The sequence below is a fragment of the Triturus cristatus genome, chromosome 1_2, assembly GCF_964204655.1.
Source record: "Triturus cristatus chromosome 1_2, aTriCri1.1, whole genome shotgun sequence".
In the NCBI taxonomy this organism is placed as follows: Eukaryota; Metazoa; Chordata; class Amphibia; order Caudata; family Salamandridae; genus Triturus; species Triturus cristatus.
Window position 1 is genome coordinate 647361140 of NC_140580.1, and position 26563 is coordinate 647387702.

Genomic DNA, 26563 nt, shown 5'->3' on the forward strand with positions numbered 1-26563 from the left:
CTGGCTGTGCATGGGCAATATTCCTTTCTTCCGACTCACTCTGGCTATTTGAAGAGTCTGGTAATTTCTATTGCATCACACACATGGCATCTTGCTTTGGCACTGTCTAGTATATCTCCAATTTTTGTTGTAACACTTTATTTTGACACATTAACATATTAGAATGTGCCACTCTACTCTGCAAGACTGCACTCTCCGTCACTGAACTCAACACCACTTTACTCTATGCCACTCTACACAATGCCACTTTACTCTGTTCCACTACACTTCATTCCACTGCAATCTACCCTTCACCACTCACCTCCACTCCAATCTACTGTACTCTGTGACAATGCACTCTTTGCTACTCCACTCTACGCCTCTCTACTCTGCATCACTCCACTTTACACCACTCTAATCTATTCTGCACCACTGCACTCCATACCACTCTACACCCCTCTACTCTATGCCAGTGCATTATACTCCACTCTACTATGCACCACTGCCCTCTAAGCCACTGCATCATGGTACATTGCACCACTCTACTCTATGCCAATGCAATATACACCATTGCATGCTACGCCAATGCACTCTGTTACTGCACTTTACTCCACTGCACTCTATTGCGCTACACTCTATGATACTCTATTCTACAAGGCTGCACTCTCCACACTGAACTCAACACTACTTTACTATATGCCACTCTACTCAGTTCCACTGCCCTCTATGCCGCTGCATTCTACTCTGCACCACTCAACTCTATGACACTCTACTACACTGTACGCCAAAGCACTCTTTGCCACTACACTCTATACCACTGTACTCTGTATCCCTCCACTCTATGCCACTCTAATCTAATCTGCACCACTTTATTCCATTCCACTGCACTCTACAACACTACACCTATGCCACTTCACTCTATGCCACTTCACTCTATGCCACTGCACTCTATGGTACTCCACTCAACACCATTGCACTCTACCCCGTTGCAATCTACTCTGCACCACTCTACTCTACATCATTGCACTCTACACCAATAGACTCTACACCACTTTACTCAAAGCCAATGCACTCTATGCCATCTACTCTGCACCACTGTACTTTATTTCACTTCACTGTTTTCCACTCTACGATACTCCACTCTATGACACTACATTCCATGATACTCTACTCTATGATGCTCTACTACATTCAACTCTGCTCCACTCTACTCCACTCTGTGACACTCCACTCTACAATAATCTTGTGTGGTTTACTGATGACTCAGCCAGGTATGTGGGGGCTAAGAGACATTGGAAAGCAGGCTCATACAATCCAGTGACCAAGAAACTGTTGACTACTACCGGAGAGGGAAAGAGTAGCCAGTTTGCAGAACTATATGCTGTTTATCAAGCATTGAAACAGGAATTGCAAGGCAAGTGCCACATCTATACTGACTCGTGGTCTACTGCCAATGTGTTAGCCACCTGGCTTTCCACATAGCATTCCCATAACTGGATGATACATTCAAAAGAGGTGTGGAGTAAGGAGTTGTGGCAAGAGATTTGGGAACGGTTACCGTAAAGCACACTTACTGTGTATTATGAAAGATGCTCACTGTCTTCAGACAGATGGTTTAATTCCCGTTCACATGAAAAGGCTAAAATCTCTGAGGTAGAGGTGGTGACAAAGGATTCTGATTTGGTGGGAATGGCTAAGTGGGTGCACCAAAAATGTTAATATCTGGGAGAGAAAGCCTCTAACAGGTGGGCAGAAAATAGAGGGATGCATATTCTCCTAGACCTGATCACAACTTTGATTATACAATGTCCTATTTGTCAGCATACACAGCACAGACCAGTCCCACAGTTAGTGAGAAGGCAGCTAGGTAGAGGAAAGTTGTCAGAACAGATATGGCAGATTGATTACATTGGGCCTCTGCAAAATAGTCGAAGATGTATATATGAATGTGCAACAGTGGATACTTATTCAGGTGCAGATTATCAAGGCGAGGGATACAGAATTGCCTAAATAATAATAATTTCAGTGCATGGAGGGATAGTCAGAAAGGGGACAGCCCTTCTTACTGTGTGAGGGGAAGGAGGATTGGCTCCACTAACAAAAACCCAGAGACCAAAGTGTGGGCAGAATCCTCAAATCATCTTCCAGAACCAGTAGAGATCATTGCAGACTGAAAAGACAATACTTTGTCATCAGACCAAGACCAGAACAAGGAAAACATATGCTTTCTGAAAATGTTACTTGCAAAAATAGTAATACTTGTTTCTTTCCTAGAATATACTGCAGAGTGTCAGCATGCAGGGTGTCCCACCTGGAGTGCAATTTGATGTGTCTGAGTAGGGCCATAAGGGACCGGGAGCCCCCAACCCCGAAAAGACCACCTGATAGCACAGACTGACGTCTTTGCTGGACCAACCAAATGATAAATGGACTGTTTTCCACAGGTCGTAATGAATGTACTCAAATGAGACTGATTCAAACCTATGCTAAAAATGAAATATGAGTCCAGCTTGATGAAAATGGTGACTCCAAGACACAATATATAAGACTGTCCTCAACAGGTTGTACTTTTGAATGACAAATGTGAAAGGATATTGTTATAAATATAACAGGAGGGCCATGTACATTCACGCAATTAGGACTTATGATGTTTCCTTTGCATTCAGCTTCACATTCTCGCTATGCTAGAGATGAATTGCACTTGCCTAAAGACTGTGATTCTGAAATTACCTTGTTATCGAGAATGAACTGAATATATCAGTCTAGCTGCATCCAGGGTTGGCATTCTTGGGTTAATTGCATATAATACTAGAATAATAAACAAGCTTGCATGTTTCATGATAAAAGAAAAATAATATAAATGTAAGTTCTACTGCATAAGCTGAATTGCTATTAGATGTTCAGGGCACATGAAAGCCACTTTTGCTTTTAAGACATAACCATTACTGTGCAAATTTAACATTTTCATTATAATCTGTATTTTGATTTCTATTTGTTGATGTATGTAACATGTGCCTAACTTTATGACTTTTACTCCTAAAGGTTGTGTTAGTAATTAGTCAATGATCAGGGAGTGGAGTTTAATGCTACATACATTTTTTCATTGCAAGATCGTGTATTGACCATTGACTCCATTTTGAATGTACAACATCATTTTGTGCTCCTGCATGGTTTCATTTTGTGCAGTCATTTAGCTTTAGAGTGGGATGTTTTAATTTCTTCACAGCACAAAGCAAAACAGCCTTGCTGGAACAGAATGTGTGGGATGTGCATTAAAAAGCATGCAAGAGAAATTGACTTCTCTGTCTCAGCCAAGCACTGGAGCCTGGCCAGCTCAGGTGAGTGGACTGGATACAGACTTGTATAGTCAGCCTTGGTTTTAACATCAGATGAAGGGAGGGTGAATTTCTAGAAGTCTCTTTCTGTGTTAGTAAAAGGTATTAAAGGTGAAGGATCTTAGAAGTGGATGCACTGTCACAGGGAATCTTCGGTGTTCCCGATCGAGATTTCTGCCTGACGTCAAGGGCTCCTCCAGTTGTGCTGGCCAGAATGTTGAAACACACTTTCAGTGATGAATTTCTGTAACTTATCTTGTGTATGTATGCCATAAGTTTAATTGCTCTATATATATATTTCATATGTTTTCATGCTGTGTATTCATGCTCTTTATATTTGATTCTTTCATTTGACATCTGGGAAAAGTATTCCTTTAAGAGAATGCTGTATTAATAAAACCTCATGTTTCATTTTTGAAGCTGCCTTTTGAAGGTTTATTTGCCTCATTTTGTGAGTGCTAAGTTTCTTTTCCAACTGTTTTTGCTTGCTTCACATGTGCCTCTGAATTAATTTAATTTTGGAGTGTAAAGCACGACACCCTCGAGAAACCTTGGGCTGCTCGACCGGAGCTACTACTGAGAATGCACGTACCGATCCTTGTCACTTGGTGAATGTCTTCAGCAATAAAAACAATTGCCAAGCTTCATCTAGAATTTTACGTTGGGTTCTGAGAATTCTGAAGTTCTCATATAGAATGGAGTATGTCCCAGACAGAAAGGATATTGTGGCTGACTGATTGTCAAGCTTACTCGTGAATGACCATTTTGATAATGATGATGGTGAAGGTAAAAGCCTGTCGCAAACGTGTGCATTACAACTGAATGAAGCATATCTCATGAGGAATGGGTGCAGACAGTAAAAGATGATGAAGTATTGTAGGAGGTCATGAAGTATATGGCTGATGAGTGGCAGGCTAAGGGAAAGACTTCAGGTAAAGTAGAGTTGTTCCAGAATGTAAGGGCCCGATTCACAGAACTAACTTAAGACAAAATCCTAAACTTACTACCATTTTGGTATTCACAGAAGGCACTTACTCATTTTGGTATTCACAGAAGGCACTTACTCATTTCGGTATTCACAGAAGTTAGGAGTCCTAACTTTAGGACTCCTAAATGCCTTCTGTGAATACCGAAAGTCTTAAAATTAGGATTTTTCTCAGTTTAGTAGCAGTATAGTTAGGACTCCTAACTTTAGGACTCCTAAATGCCTTCTGTGAATACCGAAAGTCTTAAAATTAGGATTTTTCTCAATTTAGTAGTCCTAAATTTAGGACTCCTAACTTTAGGACTCCTAAATGCCTTCTGTGAATACCGAAAGCCTTAAAATTAGGATTTTTCTCAGTTTAGTAGTAGTATAGTTAGGACTCCTAACTTTAGGACTCCTAAATGCCTTCTGTGAATACCGAAAGTCTTAAAATTAGCATTTTTCTCAATTCAGTAGTCCTAAATTTAGATTTAGGACTACTAAATGGAGACAAATCCTAATTTTAAGACTTTCGGTATTCACAGAAGGCATTTAGGAGTCCTAAAGTTAGGAGTCCTAACTGTACTACTACTAAACTGAGAAAAATCCTAATTTTAAGACTTTCGGTATTCACAGAAGGCATTTAGGAGTCCTAAAGTTAGGACTCCTAACTTCTGTGAATACCGAAATGAGTAAGTGCCTTCTGTGAATACCAAAATGAGTAAGTGCCTTCTGTGAATACCAAAATGGTAGTAAGTTTAGGATTTTGTCTTAAGTTAGTTCTGTGAATCGGGCCCTCAATCTTCATTCTTACAAACAATGTCTTGCAGGGCACCGCCTGTCCCAAGACCAATGCCAGACTTGGGTGCCATGAGGGAACGTGCCTCCATCCGACGTTACAGATTCACTCAACAGTTGATTGAGGACTTGACCGACAGGCTGGCACCACACCTCCAACCTCGACACAGGTATCCTACTGCGCTGACCACAAAGATGAAGGTGATGGCAGCCCTACATTTTTTTGCCACAGGTACGTTTCAATTCACCATAGCTGATGTTGGTGGCATGTCACAGACCATGTTCAGCCGTGTCCTGTGTGATGTTTTAGCAGCCATGTTGGAGCACATTAATGAATTCATCACATTTCCTACTCCTGGGGAGTTGACAGATGTCAAGGGTGATTTCTATGCCCTGGGAGGGATGCCCCATGTCATTGGGTCCATTGATGGTACACATGTGGCTTTGGTACCACCACAGGCACAGGAACAAGCCTATCGCAATAGAAACATTACCACTCGATAAATGCCCTTGTGGTGTGTCTTGCTAACATGCTGATTTCCCATGTCTGTGCACATTTTCCAGGATTAGCACACGATGCCTACATCATGAGGCGTAGCAGGGTGCCACAAATGATGCTGCGGCTGCACAACGAACGAGCATGTCTTGTTGGTGGGTATACTCTGTTTGTCCTGTGTGTTGCGGTATCTTTGGCTCTTACGGCATCTCCTGACCCACTTTTTTACATGATGTTTCCATGTAGGGGACTCTGGATATCCCAACATGCCATGGCTAATGACACCTCTCCGCAACCCAAGAACAGCTGCAGATCACAGGTACAACAATGCACATGGGCAGACCAGGCGAGTGATTGAGAGGACGTTTGGCCTCCTGAAGAGCCGATTCCGGTGCCTGGACAAGACAGGCGGGTCCCTCCCTTATGCCCCGGAAAAGGTCTGCTGAATCTTCCTCGTGTGCTGCATGCTGCACAACATGGCAGTTGAGAAGGCAATGCTACTCATCCTGGATCCGGATGAGCAGGAACATCCACCCGTGGAGGATCAAGGGCTTGCTCATGAGGCTAGTGATGAGGAGGAGGAGGAGGATGATATCCGGAGTCAGCTCATACGCAACTTCTTCTCATAATGGTGAGTCACTGGGTATGAGTGTGCAAGCTTGTAGCATTGAGTGGCATGTGTTGCAATGTGTGTGTCCAGCTGACTAAATGCAAAGTGACTTGGATGTGTGTTCTGCTGTGTCAATCGAGTGATGATGTCATGCCACACAGTTTTGCGGAGAGACTTTCTTTGCAATTTACTTGTGTCAAACATTGTTCATGTTTGGTAAATGTCCATGTGTGCGGTGAGAATTGTTTTAGGTGACTTCTTGTGTGTCTGTCATTCCCAGGTATTTTGCGCCTGTTGTCTGCTCGTGTCATCGTTGTCCTCCTGCTATTCCTCATGAGGATTGCAACATGTGCTGAATCAGCGTTCCATGCATGGACATGTGTAAAGGTCAGTTTTTGTAAGGATTGCAGCAAGGATTTTTTGTGGTGGTACGGGTTTGGAATGTGTGGGGACTGCTTCTGTGCATGTTGTGGTACCATGCATACATGTCTTCTCACCATGGAGCATATAACATGTAGCATCACTCCCATGACATGATAGTCACCCTTCTTGACAGTCATCTGTAGTGGAGTGTGGCGTCTGATGAAGGCATCAATGTGTGTAAACCTTGCTTCTGAAACATTGCAGATGCTACGGGTGGACATAGTGGGGGACATCACAACAACAGGCTCCATGGGAAATTGCAGCCTCTCCGTGTGCAGCAGGATGTGCTTGGCTCATCCCCTTAACTTGTGTGTCAGTTCATTGGGATTTACATCATCCGTGTTGTGAAGGGGGTGTCCAGCGTATGTCCCACATGTTCTGTCAACTAACCTGTGAGTCTGTTAATATGGATGCATATCCCTTTGTGTGTGTGTATGTGGAATAAAGGTGTTCAGCACAATCCAAAGTGCCTCATCTCTGTCACTGCAGCTCTCTTGACAGTTTGCATGCGTCATCTATGGCATCATTGTCAAAGATTGAGCATCTGTGTGTATGTGTACTTTGGCAACATGCATGCAGTGCTTTATGGCTAATGATCTCTATTGTGCATGAAGTACCTGGTTGGGTATGTATTTGTGCAGGTTGCTCCCCACAACGGGACGTAAACGCTTGCTGATGGTGTGTCTCCTTTGCACATCTCCGCATTTTGTTGCCTGACCCAGTGGCTGTAATTTATGGTGATTGTTCATACATTTTCGCGGAGTGACCCATGAGTAACCTGACACTCCTTCCTTTTCATACATCTGTTGCACTGTGCCTTTCAGACCTTGTCTTTGTGTGCTACTTTTTCCTAATTTCTAACCCATTCCGCCTGGTGCTGCCTCACCTGCGGCACCGCCCCACCGAGTGCCCTGATTCTGCAACCCCCACGCCTCAAAAATGCTCTGCCCTTCCCCCTCCACCCATTCGAAATGCAGGCAGCAGCTTTTCTGTGCCACTGTAGCCCCAGCGCCGTGCCAAAGGCAGGAACGTCTGCACCTGCAACATGCACAGTGCACGACCCTCTAGTCCTTGCATGACCCACGTCACACAACAGGCTCATGCTGTAGCCTCTCTCCAAGCAATGTCATCGTGACAATCATCCTCCTGCTATCAGACAACCCCTAAGCACACACACAACACCTTTGCATGCTGAGTGTGCTACTCCAACTGCCTACACAGCGCTGCCCAGCCTACAAGACCCTGTCAGAACAACCAGGTAATGTGCCTCCTACTCCACACCCGCTCCGTCCACCAGCACGCCATTAGACTCTGTTACCTCCTCAACACAACAGCCCCACACATCACCTTCATGACAGTCACCTGGACAAAAGCATCCTCAGCACATGACGTCTTCATTGCCATCTCAGACGGATACAAGATCACCCGCAGGGACAGCAACACCAATCCCGGGGGATGAATTGCTATTTATTCACAAGTACACCCTCAGAGTCACAAATCTGGGTTTGCAGCAACTCCATGGCAACCCTCAGAGTAACACTCATCTACAGATCTGCAGGCCTACATCCACTATTCCGCTAAGCCATCAACACGTACATCTGCACGCACGCCCTCACCTCCACGGGCTACATGTGGCTGGAGGCCAGTAACTTCTTGCTGGAGGGGAACCACACCACCATCCATCATTGGTCCATCAACATTTGAATCCACGTCTCCGACAAGAAACACACTGCCCCACACCCCGCTACCGATCCCCCAAAGATGCTTGATGTAAGTCACCACAGACAAGCTGTGTGGGACACTCGAAACAACATCGCCGCCACACCCTGCAACCTCACGCACTGGATCAGCAACTGATCCAACAATCTTGCCACATTGACTGACTTTCCTGTGAAGCACAACAACAGTTAAGGCACCTGAGACAAGGCAGACCTACTGGACTCCTACAGACTTAGCCAGACTCTTGTGCAAACCTTGCAACACAAAGAGCCATCATTTGCCTTACAGCCCTGGAAAACACCACACACAGCCATCACCATATCATCAGCAAGGACAAGTGAAAATCCTTCAGATAGTGCCGAGACACCCAAACACACGACATCAAGGAGCTCATCAGCATTGTGAGTGAACTGACAGCAGATCTCCATCCAAGACACCCCACCCTTGCAAGGCAGATCACATCCCTTGCAACTTTGTGCCACTGCAAGCTCATGGGCATACACGACTGCCTTGGCACCCAGAGGCAGATAGCACTATTATACGCAGGACAAACCCCCATCAGGTTATGGACTCCCATCAGCAGCAAGTACACAACCTGGCTCATGTGCAACATACTCTCTGGCTTTCCATCAGGCCCCTTCCCACACAACATCTAAACCACATCATTCCACATCCTTGAAGCCCACGTCCAGCGCGTCCTGAATGTCTCCTTTGAGTTTGCCACATTCCATGGGTGCAGGAGGCATGCAGAGACCCAGGCCCTTCTTAAACAAAGGACAGCAGTACCGCAGGATCTCCTGCTTCCCTACCCAGCAAATGTCATCAGGAAGACACTCAACAAGCAAATTACAATTTTCCTCCATGCAATCATCTACAGGCAACCGGCACCAGACCATCTTCCACAGTAATCCCACCACTGCAACCGTCAGCATTGCCACCACCAACGACAACTTTGCCATGCTCAACAATGGTGAGGCCACCACCCTTGACCTCTCAATGGAATTCTACACCATGTGCTACCACACTGTCAGCTCACACATCTCCAACACTGGTATCCAGAGGAGGGCCCAGGGTCCCATGACATGATAGTCACCCTTCTTGACAGTCATCTGTAGTGGAGTGTGGCGTCTGATGAAGGCATCAATGTGTGTAAACCTTGCTTCTGAAACATTGCAGATGCTACGGGTGGACATAGTGGGGGACATCACAACAACAGGCTCCATGGGAAATTGCAGCCTCTCCGTGTGCAGCAGGATGTGTTTGGCTCATCCCCTTAACTTGTGTGTCAGTTCATTGGGATTTACATCATCCGTGTTGTGAAGGGGGTGTCCAGCGTATGTCCCACATGTTCTGTCAACTAACCTGTGAGTCTGTTAATATGGATGCACACTGTCAGCTCACACATCTCCAACACTGGTATCCAGAGGAGGGCCCAGGGTTAAATAAGAAAGTCGCTCACCAGCAAGGCCCAGGGAGTCTGCCTCCACCCTGCAACATGTAGTACACTGGGGTCATCTGGCCCATGCCACAGGGCTCCTCTCTCAGCGTGACGATCTTCAATGTCTCCATGACCCCCCTCTCCACCATCACATGTGCACACAACCTCATCATCATCTCGTATGCCATTAACACTCAGCTGCTCTTCAAACTCACCAAAGACCCAGCCATTGCCAGATCCAAACTTCAAGAAGGCATGAGATCCGTTGAGGAATGGCTGAACATCAGCCACCTGAGGCTGGACTTGGACAGGACATAGGTCATCATCTGAGGATTGTCCACTTACAGCTGGGTCAACTCTTTGTGTCCCACTGGTCTGTGCACCGCACCAGCACCCAGTGGCCACGCACGCAAGCTGGTGTTCATCATGGACCCATCGCTCACAATTACCATGCAACTCACCACCATCTGTACCTCATGCTGCAACACCCTCCACATGATGCAAATGACCCACAGATGGATCCACTCCAAGGCAAGACAGACCGTCCCCCTGGTCCACGACACCAGCCGGCTCAACGACAGCACCGGCCTCTACGGAGAACAACAGCAAAACTGCAGGAGAAGTTGTCCACATCCAGGGAGCATCCGCACACCTCATCTGCAACATCCCCCGCCCCAGCCACATCACTGTCCACCTGAGATAGGTACAAAGGCTCACTGTGTGCTGCAGGATCACCTTCAGACTCCTCAACCACACTCAGGAGGCAGTCCACAACCCCAGACCCAACACCGACCTTGGAAGTCTGTCATCCAACACCCCGTTGGCCCAACTCCATGCAGCCCACCTTGCCCTGGCCACCATTCATCACATCCACATAAAAACTGCATGCAGGAGATAGTTCTCCCACCTCACCAAACAGACCTGGGACTCCCTCCCCGGGCACATCAACATGACCCATGACCTCTACACCTTCATGATACTCTTCCAAATTGGTCTGTCTGAGCAGTATTGCAAGCACCCCCTCAGCAGCTTGAGGCCATCACGGGTGAGTATTGGGCTCCATGTCTGTATTTTGTGATACATTGTGACCCATGTGTGTCCTCGACCGGACTCAGATCCAAGTGTATGGATGGCTGGAGTTTGTTCCACACTCAGGCATACTTCGGCATATCCCCACACGTATGTTGTGGACTCATGCTAAATGACTGCAACATAAAATTTCATGTATTAATTTTTTTTATATAGCTCTGGGGCATTATTTGTGCACAGAAAAAGGTGCTATGCGGGGACCATAGAATCCAAAGTTCACAGGGGGAGATGGGATCCTTGCATTTGAAGTCATCAGAGTCCAGACCACAGTGTTTGGCATCATTGGTCAGATTGTGACCAGCAAGTCGATGTGGCAGATGATGTCAGTCAATGAGGTGATGCTGTCGCACATGAAGGCCAGGCCAGGTGACCTGGGAGATGTGTATGGGCCGCTGCCTCTCATGGTCTTTTCCGTGGACGACCCACCTTCCTCGCGGGACCCTCAGATGCAGGCCTTGACGATGCTTGGAACGATCCGTCGGACGAATCCTCCTCCTCCTCCCTCCCTGTGGATGGTGGTGGTCTGCGCCTAGTGGCACAGGGAGGGTTGCCCATGTTGTCGGCGATCCGACGGAGTGAATGGCTTATGTCCCTTTGCACCGCCAGAAGCTCAGCCAGTCTTGCCTCCATCCGTCCTTGGTGTTCTTGTTGACTGGCGTGTTGCTCGGCCTGCTGGTTCTTGATCTCTGTGAGGGTCACCACTACCTGGCTGAACTCCCTGGTGTCACGCCGGTATGCCTCCATGATGTTGTGGATGTGTGACATACCAGTCCCTTCAGCTGGCTGGTCAGGTTCTCGCCTCCGCCGTCCTCTACTCCCACCACCCCTGCCCACACGAGCCTGGCCTGCCGTTGTGGGCACATCGGGGGATGGCAGTGGCGGTGTTGTCTGCCTCCTCCTGGGTGCCCGCCGCACCTTGTCCCTCCTGGTCAGACTGGCTCAGTTGTTCACTGCGGGCAGGGTTCCTCGGTGTCTCCTGGGATGTGGCAGGAATGGGGGTGGTGGTTGGCACAGATTTTCCTGAACCAGGTTCTGCAGGGGCTTGGACACCAGAGGGTCATCCACAGAGTGTTGAGAGGAGTCGCTGCCGGTGGGATCAGGTTCCTCCCGAGCCTGTGACTGTGATTCTTCCTCCCCATTGTTGGGGGGATGTTCATCACGTTGCCCTGTCTGTCAGAGACAGACAATGTTAATGCTGTTTCATGCAACATGCATGTTTCATACACATTCAAGTTGCCACTGTTCCTCCAGGTAGTTGTATGTGCCTAACATTCTCCTCAATGTTCACTTGTGGATGGGTATGTTGCGGGGGACAGATTGGTATGTTCTCCTGAGTCTTTGACATGTCGATTTGTGGCTTGGATGCTTCTTCGGCTATGTATTGGTCTTGTTGTGTTGCATGTCCATTGTGACAGTGGGTAAATCCATTGCCTGTCCTGGTGGTGTCTGCTTGTGTAAGGGGTGTTTGTGACAGGGCCTGCTGGTGGGTGTAGTGTGATTTGGCCCTGGAGCTCCCAGGTGATGTAGCTGTCCCCCCATGGAGCATACTGCCATGACAGTGAGTGTGAGCTCCTGTCCTAGATATCTGACCTTGTTGTCTTGGTGTTTGTGTTTGCACTGGTCACAGGAGGGCCTTGTGCTGCCTACACCAGGGCCAAGTGTGAGCTATCTTTTCAGAACTTTCCCAATCCCTGTGCATTGCGCATGGTGCATGGGTATGTAACTGGGCCATATAGGATGAAGGCAATTGTGTCTGATTTATGATTCAAACATGCGTTTTGTGCCACCCACCCTCCCAGCATACGTACATCCATTCTTGGGTTGGTGCTTCATGTAGCATGGGACATAGCATGGCCTTGCTTTCTCAATGGGGCATACACATGTTATTGGCATTAGTGTAGTTTTTGACTGTGGTTCTGGCCGGTGATGGCTTGGGGGTAGTTGCGTGCATTTGGTGTAGTTGGGGTGTGGATGCCATTACCCCCATGTTACGTAAGTTGTTTGTGTACTCACCAGGCTCTGCAACTCCTTGGAGTCCATGTACTCCCACCGGCAGAAGCATGGCCATCACCTTCTCCTCCCAGGGATGGTAATTTACTGGTCTGCGGGGCGCACCACCTCCAGTGATGTTGCTCTGGGCGTAGTCGTCATTCTTTTTTCTCTTGACCGCCCTCCGCAGATCGTACCACCTGGCTTGGCATTCGGTCCTGGTCCTTCTGATGGGTGCAACAGCATTCACCCTATCGACGATCCTCTGCCACAGGCGTGATTTTTCAGCTATGCTGGTCTGTCTGACCAATGTTCCAAACAGCTGTGGCTCGACTCTGATGACTTCATTGACTTCATTGACAAGGATCTCCAGCTCCTCCCTTGTGAACTTTGGATTCTTGTCTGTGGGCATGGTGTAGGGTGAGGGTGTGGATGGTTGTGGGTGTGTGGGTCTGAATGTGACGGTGTGAGTGTGAATGTGTAGAGGGGGTATGTGTGAAGGAGGTTGTGTGAAGGTGTATATGTTAAGGTGGATGGGTGCAGTTGTTGGTGTGTGCTCTCTAGCTGCAGTGAGTTTGTTGCAAAGGCTCATGGTTTGTGTGTGTGGGCCCGTTTTATTGGTCCATTTGTGGGTGTGGCTCAGTTTGAATTTTTGGTGGGTGTGATATAAGGGGTGGTTGTGAGTTTGCCCCTCTGTTTGCCTGTTTGGATGTGTCCAGGTCAGTCCTTTCCATTTTTTGTGCAGTGTAGACGTGTTTTACGGTGTTGTGCAAGTCGAATAGACCCTCCTTGTGCTGTTTTACAGTGTCCGTGGTTCAGTACGGTACAGGGGTACGAGTCGTACAGACACACACCCCCATGCATTGTGTATGTACGGTGCGTACACCGCCATTGCTATGTACGCTGCGTACACCGCCATTGCTATGTACGGTGCGAATGTAGAAGCTGAAATAGAAATAATAAAGGATAATACAAATAACACAAGTCTCTGTCAGCACAAGTGTTAGCCAGATTTATTTGGGAACAACAAATAATGCAAAAGTACGTGCAGCACGGAGGCAGACAATAAAGATACTGAATGCCCAAAGATGTGACGTTGGTGACAGCTTTTATAGGCCAAAACCACAAAGAATACGGCATCATCACATAAGTAGCACAAATTAAGCCCTATCCATTTGACCAATTAGCAAAGGCCTAGATTGTGCTATACCTTTTAAGGTCCGAAATATACTGTTGCTAACCACGTGTCCCAAGTGGGCAGCTATGGGGACTTTCCACTGTAATGTAATCTATCAATGTTGGTACCTTCCCAGTTAATTATTGCAATATAATAGAAAGGACCAGACATATTGCAAAATGTGCTATGCTGAAATGTCTATGTCTACGTGAGCATCTTCCCTGTCACGTATTATTCTTGATCAAATCTTGTGTTACAAAAGCTGTGTCTCTGAAGCGAATGGAAAAGTACAAGCATTTTGTGCACTGCTTTTCATGTCAACTTAGCAGGGCCTAAAAGCTTACAGCATTTTGTATCATAGAAGAAAGATGGCTTCTACATTGCCCCATCTGATACCAAATCACTATCTTCTAACCCCTCACCTCCCTGCCGGCCATTGATGAACAGTATTTCAATGTCTTTTGCAAATATTATTATCAGCGCAGTCACTATTATCCCTGGGACTGGTGTCAATATAGCTCCTAACACTGATGGCCATGTTTTGTCCGTTCTTCTTGTCCTTGGCATTGTTTCTTTCTTTCACTCGTTTAGTTAATGTCTCTGATAAGACCAGAGCAGATCTCTTCTATTGCATAAATCACGCAATCCAAAATGACAAGTCACATGTCTGCGATATCATGTGCTCTTTTTTTTTTATGTCCAAAAGTGGGGAACGAGATGTCTTGCAAGATCTGGTCTCTTAACCCACTCAATAGCAGAGTATTTGGCACAGTTAGTTCCAGAACACTATTTAATTTTATTCCATGACACAATAACCTCATATCAATTATTAGTTGTTACTCTTCTACCCTCACTTGCATAGATCTAAGCCTTCCAGATCTTGTTACTGGCATTTGTCGTAATTGGGGTGTACTTAGGTAGTTACATACCCTTAACCAAGTTTTCAATTCAGTTCTTTGATGTTCCAAAGCCTTGTCCTTGATATCTAAATAGCGGGTGATGCACCACTATGTGCCTAATTGGAGCATCACCAGCACCTCCTAGGGGTCTATTGGTGCAGACACCAGTCAACCATTTAGAAGAAATCAATGGTGCCTTGATGGTGTACTGTCAGAGGTTACTAGCACATGACAGTTGGCACTCCCTTGGAAAGTAGCTGGTACAGACGTCTATGGAGTGATGATACCCAGAGGCCTGGGCTTGTTGTGCGCAGTATGTTACTACCTCTGGTGTCTTCTATTTTCTGTTGGAGGCCTAGCCTGCCCCGAGCAGGTGTCTGCCTCTTATTTCCCGCTGGTCTTGTCTTGCGTGGTGGATCGAAAGTTGTACCTGCGAGGGGCCTCAGATGTCGCTGGTGGTGCTGGTAGAGCTAATTATCTGCTGTCTGGTCCTTCTGCTTACTTGGTGTGGGAGCTGTGGATCCAGGATGTCAGCCCTTGGCACTTCACTGTTGTTGCTGTGCTGAGGATAATCTGGTGAGGTCCCTTCCACCATGTGGCGGTGGAGTTGTTGCCTCTGGAAGAGCCTGCAGAACCTGGTGGTGAAGATAACGTAAAGTCTCTGTTAATTTCTTGCAATAAAATAAAAGCAGGTAGTCTGTTATTGATAGTGGAGCTGTGGACATATAGCCTGCAATGTTCATGGGGTGGCCAAATACTATTTCTTGGGCTGAGCTTTGCTACCCTATCTGGCGTGCTTCTCATTGCCAGCAGGGCTAGTGGTAGTGCATCTACCCATGAAAGTTCAGTTTATGCACAAGTCGAAGTTCAGTTGATGCGCACATTTTTCCAATCTTATTCTTCAACACCCCATTCTTCCTCTCCACCGCGCCCACTGCAGGGGGGGGGGTGATAGGCACAGTGTAGTTTCTGTGTGACCCCAAGCCCCTTTCATAGTTCCCCTATCACATGAGAGATGAACGCAAGGTCATTATCTGAGCTCAGGAGGGATGGAATCCCAAATCGCGGAATGAGTTCTTTTAGAAAGGCATTTGGCCCCAGTCTGGGCATCACAGTTCTTGGTGGGATACGCTTCTGTCCACTTGCTGAACATGCACAATATTACCAACACATATTTGTACTTTTGAGTGGGGGGCATGGCTATGAAGTCCATCTGGAGGCTTTCAAATGGTCTGTGGGGAGGTGCGAAATGACCAGGTGCAGTTGGTGTGCCCTTTCCAGTATTGTATTGTGCGCAAACAGTGCATTGTCTGCAAAGTCTTTCTGCTATTTGGCGGAACTTGGAGTTGTACCAAAATTGGGAAAACAGTCTATTCATGCCATCTCGGCCAACATGTGGGAGATCGTGAAAAAGGCATGTGATGGAAGGAAGCATTGCTGAAGGCAGGCATATCTTCCTATTGGGCCCTGTCCATAACCCCTCCTTTGTTTGCACACATTCTCCTTTGACCCATTCCTCTATTTCATCCTCCTCTACCTTCCTCTGAATATAAATTGGGTCAGCGTGTAATGAGTCACTGTTATCATTAGTGTTCTTCTCGCTGCTTGTTATTTGTACCATTGCTAACTGGCAGCCTGTCAGTGCTATTCTCTTTTCTTCCCCATCAATAAATGTGTTGCCCTTCGATACATACTCCTTTGATGATGTGTGCACTGCACATTTTATTACAGCCACTTTGGTTGGTCTTAGTAATGCTTGGAGGAGGCCACTGATCAACTGTGCATGTTATATTTGTTGGCCTGTGGGTGTGAGAGAGAGGGAGAGAGGCAAAAATGTAATAAACACAGAAGATCACTGTTAATGCCAGACCTAATTAGGGGCCCAGTTATGAAATAAAGTGCACCCAAGTCCTTTCATTAAGTGCAGATATACAACTGTTGTTAATTCACAAGACTTTACAGAAGAAGGCCAAGAAGTAGTATTCCTAGAAAATATTTGTGAACTGCATTTAAGCATGAGCAAATATGCAGGTGTAGATCTGCTCATACGAAAATCTTAGTCTTTGCAAGCTCACTTTTCCTCTATCCACTTTTATCCAACCTTGGAAGAAGTATTATGTCTGCCATTTTCAGAAGTAAAAATCCAACCTGTCTCTAGTATTCTTACCATTACCTTCAGCCCCTGTATGTAGATCTGCGGAACGTGGCAGCATAAGGTAATAGTTAGTATTCAAACCCTACTATGGAAGGAGCCCTGGCATAATCAGAACTGCTATTTTAGAGATCTTATATAATGATATTGCTGCCATAATTTGTCGCCGCATTGCATGGCACAAAAGGGACAAGTGGTTTTTGTTACAGGACACCTATTCACAAACACCCCTAAAGACTGCACCTGTACATTAAAAGACTAAGGTGCCGATCACGATCCTGTAAAAACCGGGTACGAACCGTCGGACGGAGCAAATTCTCCGTCCGACGCGTACCCGGTCGTCAAAATCTACCAACATGGAATTACGATTCGCACGGAAACACCATTTCCGTACGAATCGTACAAAACCCCGACCGAACAAAATAAACATACAAATGCGAACCGGGAAAGCGCCGACCTGACGTCGGGACGCACGCAGCCTGCCATTCACGAACCAGGAATTACGATTCGCACCGACGTCCTCCCGCACGGTGAATATTTTCCGGCAGCCAAAAACTGCCGGAAAATCAGGACGACGCGAACAAGGACTACCAGAACGCGACGGACAGACAGGACGACGCGAACAAGGAGGACCAGTACGCGACAGGACGACGCGAACAAGGAGGACCAGTACGCGACGGACAGACATGGACCCGAACCTACGAGTCATCTCGGCCCTCATAGCAATCGACCTCCTCTACAGGTTCGGACGCAGACGCCGCAGAAGGTCAGAACAACTAAGGGAGGGGGGAAAGTGGGGTGGGGTGGGGGTGGCAGGACCAGGGCAGGCCACAAACCCCCCACCAAAGTCACACAGCACACATGCCCTGGACATACCTGACTCCCATGCCCTGGTCACTACGAGGGGGTGGCGGCGTGTCCAGATAATCCAGCGACCGCCACAACGGAAGTCCGTCACGACGCGAACAGGCAACACAACCAGACAGGTACGTCCCGTACCCACGCCTGAAGAGCGTGTGTATGAGTCGAACCACGCCCACACCCACGTCACCCCAACAATGGCGGGACGGCTCGTACCCACGTGGCAAAGGCCTGTGTACGGCCCGCACAAGCATCACACAGCGTGGGGACAGATATGTACGGACCCTACCCCCACCCCTTATGCATGGAGCGTACCCCCACCCCAACAGTGTAAGTACGACCCGTACCCACCCGCGTACGTATGGAGCGCACCCCCACCCCAACAGTGTAAGTACGACCCGTACCCACCCACGTACGTATGGAGCGCTCCCCCACCCCAACAGTGTAAGTACGACCCGTACCCACCCGCGTACGTATGGAGCGTACCCCCACCCCAATAGTGTAAGTACGACCCGTACCCACCCGCGTACGTTTTGGGCGCACCCTCACCCCAACAGTGTAAGTACGACCCGTACCCCCCGTGTACGTATGGAGCGCACCCCCACCCCAACAGTGTAAGTACGACCCGTACCCACCCGCGTACGTATGGAGCGTACCCCCACCCCAATAGTGTAAGTACGACCCGTACCCACCCGCGTACGTATGGAGCGCACCCCCACCCCAACATTGTAAGTACGACCCGTACCCACCCGCGTACGTATGGAGCGCACCCCCACCCCAACAGTGTAAGTACGACCCGTACCCACCCGCGTACGTATGGAGCGTACCCCCACCCCAACAGTGTAAGTACGACCCGTACCCACCCGCGTACGTATGGAACGTACCCCCACCCCAACAGTGTAAGTACGACCCGTACCCACCCGTGTACGTATGGAGCGTACCCCCACCCCAACAGTGTAAGTACGACCCGTACCCACCCGCGTACGTATGGAGCGTACCCCACCCCAACAGTGTAAGTAAGACACGTACCCTCACCTCGAATGCATGGAGCGTATCCACATCCGTGTATGTCATGAGCGTACATATTGTGAAATTGGAGAGGTGTGTGCAGAGTCCTCCCAGCAGTGCCCAGACACAGGAGGTGTGTGTGCAGAGACCTCCCAGCAGTGCCCAGACACAGTAGGGGTGTGTGCAGAGTCCTCCCAGCAGTGCCCTGAGACAGGAGGGGTGGGTGCCTATCACTCCCAGCAGTGCCCAGACACAGGAGGGGTGTGTGCAGAGACCTCCCAGCAGTGCCCAGACACAGGAGGGGTGGGTGCCTATCACTCCCAGCAGTGCCCAGACACAGGAGGGGTGTGTGCAGAGACCTCCCAGCAGTGCCCAGACACAGGAGAGGTGGGTGCAGAGTCCTCCCAGCAGTGCCCTGAGACAGGAGGGGTGTGTGCAGAGTCCTCCCAGCAGTGCCCTGAGACAGGAGGGGTGTGTGCAGAGACCTCCCAGCAGTGCCCTGAGACAGGAGGGGTGTGTGCAGAGACCTCCCAGCTGTGCCCAGACACAGGAGAGGTGGGTGCAGAGACCTCCCAGCAGTGCCCTGAGACAGGAGGGGTGTGTGCAGAGTCCTCCCAGCAGTGCCCAGACACAGGAGGGGTGTGTGCAGAGACCTCCCAGCAGTGCCCTGAGACAGGAGGGGTGGGTGCCTATCACTCCCAGCAGTGCCCAGACACAGGAGGGGTGTGTGCAGAGTCCTCCCAGCAGTGCCCTTAGACAGGAGGGGTGGGTGCCTATCACTCCCAGCAGTGCCCTGAGACAGGAGAGGTGGGTGTAGAGTCCTCCCAGCAGTGCCCTGAGACAGGAGGGGTGTGTGCAGAGTCCTCCCAGCAGTGGCCAGACACAGGAGGGGTGTGTGCAGAGACCTCCCAGCAGTACCCTAAGACAGGAGGGGTGGGGGCCCATAACTCCCAGCAGTGCCCATGGAACGCAAAGGGTGGAGTAGTCACAGATACCATGCCCACAAATGTCAGTCAGGTGCACAAAGACCCTGCAGTACATGTACCACATGTGTGTGAGGATGGAAGTATATGCATGCATAGGGCCAAAAACAAAACATTTACACATGAAGTCATGTCAATAGTCCACATACACAAGTACAATGACTACCAAGGATGCCACGAATGATGCAGCTGGAGAATGGCTCAGCATGCATGTGCCAAGGTGAAGGAGTCCGTCACACACCCAGTTAATGTACTCACAGCTCTGCAGTAAATATTGGGAGCACCCTGCAGGGAAGAAGTCAGGGTACACAGAGGAAGGAAAACACCTTGGGACAATTGCAACATGCAGCAACTGCTTACATGAATGGAGAAAGGTAGCTAACACCGTGTGAGGCACACTGATCCCAGGGTCCCCCCTATGAGCAGCACACCACTACATTTCCCACACACCCAACACATGACCAACACCCATAACCATGTAGCAGCCCCACCAACAGCAATGCCAGCAATGCAGGAGTGTTCCAAGGGCAAAAAATAAATAGCTTTATTCAGCATGAGCAAAAAACTAGTATGACGTAAGTCCCATCATAACAAAGCCCATAGGGCAGTCCAGGAGTCCGAGCTGGATGGGGGACACAGTGGGATGCGTGTCCCCTAGCTTGCCTGCACAGTTACGAGTCGTCGTCTTCCACAGGGGTGAGGGCATCATGTGGGGGGGGAAGGAACAGGCACCGCAGGGACAGGAGGGCAAAGGGAAGGCGAATTGGGTGCAGGGATGGAGGACTCCACCACGGGGGGTGGGGCAGGGCCAAAGGTGGATTCTAGGATCTCACTGCACACCTTGGCAAGGTCCTCCAGGGACTCCCCTGCACCCGAAGGAACCACAGGCCCCAAGGAGGGGGGGGTCAGAAGGATGGGTCGCAGCGCCACTGGGGGAGGGTGTGGACAGGGGGGGGGGACTCAACCACCCTGACCGAGGACTTCCTTGACTGCTTGCGTGGTGGCGTCACTGTGGGGCTCAGGGATAGAGCGGCCATGAACGAGTCTTTGGGGGAGATGTGGCCAGGAGAGCTAAGGGGAGGGGATTTGGAGGGAGTGGATTGGGTGGAATGCGGACTCCCACTCTGGCTGCGTGTCACACGTTTGCCCCCAGACCCAGTGGGTGTGCCTACTGCACCCTGTGTGTGCGTGTCAGGAGGTGTGCGGCGGACCTTCCCTGCTGGTGTGGTGCCTGTGTCTGTTGTGGTGGGTGCATGCTTACGTCTGTGTGTATGTGGGACAGGCATGGGAGTGGGAATTGTGGAAGGAACAGGGGTAGGGGTGGGACGTAGCGCTGCAGGAGGCCCACTGCTGCAGTCAGTGTGGAGTCTATGGACCTCAGCAAGTTGCGTTGGTCAGCCTGCGACGAATGAATGCCCTCCAAGTATGCCTCCATGTTGTTGAGGACCTGGCTGTGGCCATGGAGGACATTAAGGATCGCAGTCTGACCAATCTGCAACTGCCGCTGGATGTCCACAGACTCAGCATTGGCGGCAGCAGTGGAGACAGGGGCAGGGGGTGCGGTGCCTGGCAGGAAGGAGACATGTGGGGACCGGGCACGCTGGGAAGGGACACGAGCACGTGGGAGGCGGCTGATGGCAATGGAGGGGGCGGTGCCAGATGTAGGGCTGCTGTCAGATGGTGGTGCAGCCACCGCCCACTCGGAGTGATCCTCCTCGGACCCGTCGGCTTCATACTCTGTTGTGCCAGTCGACAGGTCCCCGGGTTCACTCTCCACCGCCTCAGGCCCACTCGAAGTGCCATCCCCGATGTCACCGCTGGCACTGGTGCTCCGTCCCTCCGCGCCGTCTGTGTCCATGTCTCCCTCCGTGTCCCCCGACGATGCTGTGGGCAGGGTGAAGAGACAGAAAGTAATCTTACACCTGTATACATATGTCACATGAGTCAACTCTACGTAGGTTACAGTGCATAGCCTGAACAAAGGAAGAGTTACATCTACAAAAAAAGGTACATATGTAGGGCATGCACGACACAGTTCCTCTACCCACCATGCCATGGAATAACTATGGAGAGCATGACACACTAGCAAATGAGATGATATGGAATTTTGACTGATGAGCAAGGCCCTGGGGACAATCCAGCACTGCATCAGCACCACACAGCGTGGCAGCAAATAGGGATGAGCACGGACCATAGGCAGGGACAAGAGGCACATGCAGCATAGGTAATACTGAGAACATGCCCACCCTGACTGGCACACTGCACCTTGAGTGTATGTCCAGCCAAACATCACACACTGGCCAGTCCTAGCAAGGAGATGACAGGTCTTGACATGTAGGCCATGCCCGCACCACCCACCCCCTACATGAGACAAATCTATGGAGACACAGGAAGCACGTACATCTCTTAGTCAGGGTGAAATACACATGGGATGCAAAACTTCTATATTGCACACAAACTACCCAAGGTGCGCCTGTCCAAATAAACATGTACAAATGGGCATCATCTGATGATTGCTACAAGACACACAGGCAATGGCCACCGTGAGTATGTACTTGGAAAATCCGGTCAGGCTGTACAGTGGACACTTGCAATACATCGCACGTCAATATACATGGTGCCAGGGGACAATGGCACAGAGCACAACCTATGCTGTAGACACAGAGATTGTCAACATATTCGGATTACACACATGATACCTAGGAAAAAATGCCCCTGGGGACAGTAGTAATAATAATAATAAAGGGGTTTGTAGAGCGCATGGTGACGCCTACCGGCGTATCCCCGCGCTGAGGAATAGAGTCAGAGATCAGAGGAGGGGAAGAGCCTAAAGGGCAAATAGGTGTGTTTTTAGAAGTTTCCTGAAGGTGGCTTCATTTTTTGCTAACCTAATATTGATGGGAAGGGTGTTCCATTTGGTTGCTGCCAGGGAACGAAAAGATCGACCTCCCAGTCTGGATTTTTTTATACGGGGGATCATGAGGAGGCCCTTTCCCATCGAGCCAAGTGCTCTGTTAGGCTCGTAAGGGACAGCTAGGTCAGACAAGTAGGACGGTGCACTGTGAGAGATAATTCTAAAGCATAAAAGAAGGGCTTTAAAAAGAATTCTCTTCTTGATGGGCAGCCAATGAAGGGTTGCCAAGGTGGATTTAGAAGCAACTCTTCTGGGTAATCTCAATACTAGCCGTGCTGCCGAGTTTTGTAGTACCTGCAGTCTCCTGATGTTCTTTTCCGAAGTACCAAGAAGAAGTACATTGCCATAGTCCATGCGAGAGGTTACTAGGGCCTGAGTCAAGGTACGCCTGGCCTCCAAAGGGAGAAGGTCCAGGGTACGGTTGAGAGTTTTCATGACCCCAAAGCACTTCCCTACAATTTTATTTACATGGCTGTCAAAGGAGAGTTCGGTATCCACCCAGACACCTAAATTCTTTGCTTCTCTGCCGGGAGTAGGCAGAGGCCCCAGACAGGATGGCCACCACTCCTTGGTCCAGCTAGTGTCCTTGCCTCCAATTATCAACACCTCAGTCTTCGAGCCGTTAAGTTTGAGGCAATGTTGGGTCATCCAATCTGCAAGATTGCTCATGCAGGTTTTAAAATTTTCAGCAGCCAAGGAGGGAACTTGGGACAGGGAGATCAGCAGTTGAGTATCGTCGGCGTAAGAGACTAGCTCTACGCCGTACGATTGGACCACCCCTGCCAGTGGGGCCATATACAGGTTGAACAGGGTGGGACTCAGGGCAGAGCCCTGAGGTACCCCCTGTTCTAACGCTATGCTGTCCGAGAGAAAATTGCCTCTCTGAACCTGAAAGCTCCGGTTGGTTAGGAAAGCTTTCAGCCAGCCCAGTGCCTTCCCGGTGACCCCAGCTTTGTTTAGACACTGTAGCAAGATGAAGTGTGCTACAGTGTCAAACGCAGCACTGAGGTCCAGCATAATGAGTGCCATGGTCTTACCCTCATCTGCGCCTTCCCGTAAAGTTTCAGTCGCTCTCAGGAGCGCTGTCTCTGTTGAATAGCCTGATCTAAAACCAGACTGAGAGCTGTGTAAAGCATTTTGGGATTTGAGATAGGCCATGAGTTGAATATTTGCTATTTTCTCTGCGACTTTGGCTAGGTAAGGTAGCAGAGATATAGGTCTTAAATTGTCTAGGGTATCCTGACTCACATTGGGCTTTTTCTTTATTGGAAGTACGATTGCTTTTTTCCAGTCTTCAGGCAGACAGGCTGTAGAAAAGGAAATTTGTAGCACGTGCCTAAGGTGGGGCTCCAAAACAGCCAGACTAGCAGCTATTATTTTGGGAGGAGCCGGATCCCGAGGGGAACCAGATTTAATACTTTGGCAGATTTTTACAAAGATTTCCAGGGAAGGGACCGTGAAATTACGCAGGCATAAATCTGTGGGAGCGGCATCATCACTCTCAGCAAAGTCATGTCCTGGTTTTATGTTGCCCGAAAAGTTGGCATAGATGTCAGTGATCTTGCCGGAAAAATACTTAGCGATCTTATTGCAAGTATCAACTGAATCATTAAGGGAAATATTATTAGAGGCAGTTACAGAGATTTCTTTAAAGATCTTAAAAAGCTCCTTCGAGGAATTCTCTGCTTCTATAATGCGAATGTTATAGTGGGATGCTTTGGAGGCTCGGATCATTCTATAATAGTTTTTTTGCGCTTCTTTGTAAAGGGTTTTAGTTTTTGGGCAAAAATTGATACGCCATGTCCGCTCAAGTTTTTTACAAGCGGATTTGGCTAGACGTAGTTCGTGAGTGAACCACGGATTAGCCTTATTGGCTCTCTTGATGTTAGTCAGCATACGAATCGGGGCAGTGCTATCTAAAGCAGTTGTGATGCATTTTTGTAGCTGACTATAAGCTGTTTCACAATCAGACCCTCCAGGAGGTCCAACGTTATCAAATTTCTTAATAAAAGAGTCAAGGGAGAAATTTTTCCATTTTCTACATTGATAGCGATAAGCAGTATCAGAGCTGAGTTCGGTAGCAGGGATCTGTATTTGCATCGGAATCACGAAATGGTCAGACCAGGGTATCGGTAGAGGGGCCAGAGGGAGTACTCCAGTCCAGTTCCCAAAAATGGGGTCCAGCAAATGTCCTAATTGGTGAGTTGGGTCCTGGTTTTTAAGCTCTAGCTGTAAAGAGAGCAGATCAGACTTTATGTCAGCTGCCTCATTGTCAAGGGGGTTGTCAAAGTGGACATTCATGTCTCCCAACACTAGCAATCTGGATTTTCTCAGTGCTAGGTGAGTTGTAGCCTCCATAAGGCTAGATGTAAAGTCATAGAGTCTTCCTGGGGGTCGGTATATAAGGATACCCGAGAGGGAATATTTCGGCCCTATTAAGATGGTAAAGGAGCCTGCTTCACTATGATCTATCGAAAGAGGAGATAGGGAGCATTCTAAAGGTGCCCTAGTTGCTATAGCGATACCCCCACCTCTACCATCCTTCCTATCAAGTCTGGAGAGGGAGTATCCCGGTGGCAAGGCCTCAATTATGACAGGGTCAGAATGCTCATCTAACCAGGTCTCAGTGAGAAACAAGATATTGAGTTCTTCATCCTCAAGGAGATGATAGATTTGATTACAATGCTTCCTAAGGGATCTGCAATTCAATAATGCCGCTTTTAGCAGCCCTTTCGTGTTAGAAGTGGTGGGGCAATTATTATCAGGAGTGAAGGGACATATGTTGCAACCATGTAGCGATATAGCCTCCATAGAGTGTTTGCAGGGGAGTGCAGTATTAGGGCATAGATCCAGCAATACCTGTCTATCATACCGCCTCTCTTGGGACTTGAAGGTGACAGGGTCCGAAGCCCCGCGCCCCGTCCGGCCGCGGACGGGCGCAGACGGGCTTGCCTTAGGCGCGCCTTCGGCGTGCAAACGGCGCTCCCGCTGCGCTCTTCCGCTGCGCTTACGTGGGACGCACATTTATGGAAAGAGGATATGGGCGTGGCCTCGCGTTACCAGCGATGGCGTCCGATGTTTACCCTTTCTACAGCGCTAGAATCCGCTGTTAGTAGGTGCCAGCTGGCGGGAAATGTCTACAACTAGCTCAGGTAGGTGCAGAGAATTAAAATACAAATAATCACAGTTTCACACAAAGTTTTATAAAAACGAGCAAATTACACCTCCGGCTTCCGCCTCAGTAGTGGCCACACAACTCCATGCTCCTGAATGGGAATGACTGCAACACACGCTAACATCCCTGCACTATGCCTAACGCACACTCATGCACATCATGTCACAGGCCACCACATAGGACATGCATACTGTAAGGCCTCACACTTGAGAGACGAACTCCCATGTCTGGACTCAGCATTAGTGCCAACTGACATGGAACCCACAAGTCCAGAAGTGTACAGGGCACAGGTAAGGTCCCAAATCCTGTTACACACCACCCCCACACATTATGCTGCAGGCATTGTACACTTGGAGAAGGTGTCAGGCTACATGACCTTGTGATGGAGCGACTACACACAGACCAGGGAACACATTGCAAGGAGGGGAAGGGAGGCAGGAGAGCACAGCAAGTCTGTGGGGGATTGGATCAGCACAGCACCATAAACCCTGGAAGTGTATCCATGGAACATTGCACTTACAAATGCTGGTGAAACACAACAAACACACACATGT